At 44.4% G+C, this 5,040-nt stretch overlaps 1 long non-coding RNA gene across 1 annotated transcript; it reads right to left on the bottom strand.

Annotated features, from left to right (window-relative positions):
* Nucleotides 1-1,328: 1,328 nt before the first annotated feature.
* On the bottom strand, nt 1,329-4,791 carry LOC123046651 (uncharacterized). The gene is made up of 4 exons (XR_006422496.1): nt 4,327-4,791; nt 3,412-4,244; nt 1,741-3,303; nt 1,329-1,598 (listed from the first exon to the last, which is right to left on the bottom strand). It is a non-coding gene; the product is annotated as an uncharacterized lncRNA (long non-coding RNA).
* Between the last annotated feature and the right edge of the window lie 249 nt (nt 4,792-5,040).

Genomic DNA, 5,040 nt, shown 5'->3' with positions numbered 1-5,040 from the left:
GCTTTATTTTACACATTTATATCATTTTTGGGACTAACCTACTAACCGGAGGCCCAGCCCGTATTGCTGTTTTTTTGCCTATTTCAGTATTTCCAAGAAAAGGAATATCAAACAGAGTCCAAACGGAATGAAACCTTCGGGAGCGTGATTTTTGGAACGAACGTAATCCAGAGGACTTGGAGTGCAAGTCAAGAAGCAGCCAAGGCGGCCACGAGATAGGAGGGCGCGCCCACCCCCTCTGGGCGCCCCCTTGTCTTGTGGGCCCCTCGGGCGGCCACCGACGTACTTCTTCCTCCTATATATGCCTACGTACCCCGAAAACATCCAGGGAGCCAACGAAAAACAATTTCCACCACCGTAACCTTCTGTATCCGTGAGATCCCATCTTGGAGCCGTCGCCGGCGCTCCGCCGGAGGGGGAATCGACCACGAAGGGCTTCTACATCAACACCATAGCCCCTCCGATGAGTTGTGAGTAGTTTACCACGGACCTTTGGGTCCATAGTTATTAGCTGGATGGCTTCTTCTCTCTTTTTGGATCTCAATACAATGTTCTCCCCCTCTCTTGTGGAGATCTATTCGATGTAAACTCTTTTTGCGGTGTGTTTGTCGAGATCCGATGAATTGTGGGTTTATGATCAAGTTTATCTATGAGAAATATTTGAATCTCCTCTGAATTCTTTTATGTATGATTGAGTTATCTTTGCAAGTCTCTTCAAATTATCAGTTTGGTTTGGCCTACTAGACTGATCTTTCTTGCCATGGGAGAAGTGCTTAGCTTTGGGTTCAATCTTGCGGTGTCCTTTCCCAGTGACAGCAGGGGCAGCAAGGCACGTATTGTATTGTTGCCATCGAGAATAAAAAGATGGGGTTTATATCATATTGCACGAGTTTATCCCTCTACATCATGTCATCTTGCTTAATGCGTCACTCTGTTCTTTATGAACTTAATACTCTAGATGCAGGAAGGAGCCGGTCGATATGTGGAGTAATAGTAGTTGATGCAGGCAGGAGTCGGTCTACTTGTTGCGGATGTGATGCCTATATACATGATCATGCCTAGATAATCTCATAATTATTCGCTTTTCAATCGCTCGACAGTAATTTGTTCACCCACCGTAATACTTATGCTATCTTGAGAGAAGCCTCTAGTGAAACCTATGGCCCCCGGGTCTATCTTTTATCATATAAGCTTTCAATCTACTTTTATTTGCATCTTTACTTTTTGCATCTATATTATAAAATACCAAAAATATATTTATCTTATCATACTATCTCTATCAGATCTCACTTTCGCAAGTGGCTATGAAGGGATTGACAACCCCTTTATTGCGTTGGTTGCGATTTCTTTGTTTGTTTGTGTAGGTGCGTGGGACTTTTGAGGAGCCTCCTACTGGATTGATACATTGGTTCTCAAAAATTGAAGGAAATACTTACGCTACTATTGCTGCATCACCCTTTCCTCTTCAAGGAAAACCAACGCAAGCTCAAGACGTAGCACTTGTCATTGGACTTGTAGGAGTATCAAGTTGAGTACCTTGCTTAGTTGGTGTCTTAGGAGAAGTAGTCGCAATGCTTGCTTCAGCCTTTGACTTTTTCCTACGTTCAAAACAATATTGTTAGTAATTAATATGCAGGACATTTGGCAACAACGTGATAAGAAGTAGTATCATGAAAGAAATACCATGGAAGAGGAGTAGCATCATGAAAATAATATACAAGTGAGAGAGATGAGACTTACGAAATAAATACCGCGGAGGAGGAGTAGCATCTCGATCCGCATCACTTTTCATCTCAGGCTCCTTGCATGTCTTTCGAAGATGGCCTGTTGCTCCACATCTTTTGCATTTGTGTCTTCTACTGGTTCCACCTTTGGTGTAATTCTTTATCCTCCTAGTTCTTGGACCTCCATCACTCTTGGTAAGTTTGGGAAGGATCATATCAAATCCAGGATTTACCTTGGTCCATTGGGATCTGCCCCTAATTGGCATGAGAACTCCATCACATCCCGCTTGGAACCTTGCCACTGAGAAGCACTCTGCAACATAATCCTCTAGCTTGGCTTTTTTGGAGAAGACGAACCGGAGAGCATGTGTGCAAGGTTTACCACAAATCTGCCATCTTCTACAAGAGCACTCATTTTTCTCCAAGTTAACGATGTGCCTCCATCCATTTCCTAAAATCTCAGCTATATTTGGCGATGCTCTTGCTTCCAAATAATGCAGCCCCTTACTTTTCATATTCAACTCCTTTATCACACTAGGTAGTATGTAACCTAGCAGCGCTTCACCAACGGCTCTCCTTTTCTCGAACAATATCATTATCATTTCTCTAAGGTTGTCCAAAAGCTCAACAAGTGCAAGTTGCTTCACATCCTTAATCCAATTGTTGAAAACCTCTGCCAAATTATTGCTAACATACTCAACTTTTGTCATTGCTGAAAATTTGCTTCTTGTCCACACACACTCGTGATGCATGTTCAAATAGGCTATTGCTTCGGCGCTTTGTGCTTGTATTTATGCCATTAGTGAATCATGCTTCTCTACTTCATATGTCCAAGCTACAGGCCACATATTATCTAGTATGTCACCTTTGAACTTTTTCTTGAAGTTGAGCATTAGATGCATCATGCATTCTCTATATTCATAATTTGGGTAGACCTTAGAAATGGCATTCTCCGACCCCTTGCATGCATCGGTATGGATTGCAAGCCCTTGTGGTTCTCCAATAGCCAATTTCAACTGCTCCATGAACCATACCCAATTTTCTGTATTTTCTTTCTCAAATATTCCAAATGCTACCGGAAACATCCAACTATGCCCATATACACCAATTGCGGCTGCCAATTGGCTAGTGTATTTCCCACAAAGAAAAGTTGCATCAGCCCCCAAATATGGTCTACACCCTGCCAAAAACCAATCAATGCATGGCTTGAAGGCAATGAACAACCTATTGAAAACACGCACAATTTCACCCACTATTGGTAGTTGTTTTTATCGTCTATCTCAAATATACTTTCAGGATTGGCTGCCAACAATTCGGCTCTAAAGTTCCACAACAACTGAAAATTCTCTTTATATGTACCTTCTAATTGATCCTTTGCATGAGCTCTCCCTTTCCAAACATCGGTGTATTGAAGCTTAATATCATACTCCCTTTGCAAGCGTTCTTTAAGTTGTTTTGCACTCACCGTGTCATACTCCTCAAGTGCAGCCTTCCCTTTATCAGCGATCCAATCTCTATTTGCCATTCCTTTGCTGCATTTTTTGCTCCCACAAGTATGTTCAAAGGGAAGTTTCTTTACCTGCAATGACATCAAGAAACACAAGTGTAAAATAAATAACAATAAAAAGAAAATAAATAAACAATAACATGTGCCAAAGAAAGAAGCAAACAATACTACTAATCATACCATGAAAGTGTTAGTGTTCGGTAACTTGGAGGCATGCATCCTCCATGGACAATCCTCATCGGTGCAACTAGCCCTGAATTTTTTAGTGTCACTATACTGCGTGTCAAAGGACCAATCTTCTCTAATTGCTAGTTGTCTCAATGCAACTCTAAATGCTTTGGAGTTAGGAAGTGTAGCTCCTACTTCAACTCGAGAGATTGTTTTTATCGTGGAGATAAGTAGGAGCCACATTGTTTGCGAGTAATGTCTCATCATCCCCTCGCACATGATGTGGATCATAAGAGTTGTCAACATCTAGTGTTCCCAATGGTACTCTTGCAGCCTTTGGCTCGACATTTTTCTGTGGCTCGGCATTCTCCTTTGACTCCGCATTCTCATGCAAATAGGTGTTCTCCTCACCGCATCCTACAGGCTCATCATCCTCATACTCACCTTCATAGGCTTGCTTCAGCCAAGCAAAGAATGGAGCATGAATAGGTTGATCATCCATATCCTCGGCCATGACAGGAGCTTGTTCCTTGTGTTGTTGTTTGTTCTCAATGGTCACACCAAACCTCACTATTTTTGTGTTAGAACACCTATCAAACAATTCAGCTATCTCTGATTTAGAGATCAATGGGATGGTGTTATATCCTGTTCCATACCAAATGGTCATTCTCTGATCAGACCACTTGAACTTCTCCTCCACAACCTCCTTTATCCGCGCCACAGACAAGTCCTGATCGACCATGAAATCCCATCTTTTGCCCCTTCTGTAAACTCTTTTGCCGTCTACAATCATCAAGTAGGACTGAACATCTATTTCTACTTTGAAATCGCCCATCGAATCGACTCTGAAACACACAAACACAACAAATTCTAAATTTGCTGCACTTACAATGAAAAGATCCATGAAAAAAGGGGGAAATTTTGTACCTTTTGCCGCCAGGGATGTACTGGAGGGTTGGAGGCAGAACAACCACTCGAAGGCGAGGTTGCAGGGGAGGCCGTGAGCTGGTCCGGTCGGTGCCAAGCAATGGAGCGCCGCCGTCGGGCTGATCCGGGACGAACCCGAGCAGATGGACGAGCTAGGTGAGGTTGCAATGGAGCAGGGGAGGCCGGCGAACTGATCCCTCTGACCGGAGTTGTGCCGTTGGGCTGGTTGGCGCGGGAGCCGAGGCGTCGGGCGGCCAGCCAGGCGCCGACGAGCGGGAGTGAGGGCGTCGGGCTGCCTAGCCACGAGCCTAGGGAGGAGGAGGGCGGCGCACGGAGGGAGCTGGGGGACGGGTGGCGGAGAGGGTCAGAGGGAGAGGAGCTGCAGGGCGGCGCCGGCGACGGTTGGTTCCTCGCGCCGCCGCCATGCTCCAGGTGTGTGCGTGCGGGAGGAGGGGGAGGAGAGGATTTCGTGGATATGGTTAAGAGCCACGGGGGTAATTTTGGAATACCTACAAAACTGACAAGTTGCCTCCGGTTTGATTAACAGAAAAAGTTTGACAACTAATGGAAGTGTTATTTTGACAACAAAAACTGAGCGTGCAGTGGTATATTAGCAAGTTGGTTTTTCTTAGTGGTATTTTGGCAAGTTTGGTTTCTTGTAGTGGCATTCTGGCTATTGTCTCTAAGATTTTGGCTGGGAGTTGCGGTGGCTGG

The sequence above is a fragment of the Triticum aestivum genome, chromosome 2B (genome assembly GCF_018294505.1).
Source record: "Triticum aestivum cultivar Chinese Spring chromosome 2B, IWGSC CS RefSeq v2.1, whole genome shotgun sequence".
NCBI lineage: Eukaryota > Viridiplantae > Streptophyta > Magnoliopsida > Poales > Poaceae > Triticum > Triticum aestivum.
The sequence above is the reverse complement of the archived record's forward strand: the minus strand, read 5'-3'. Positions and strand labels throughout refer to the sequence as shown.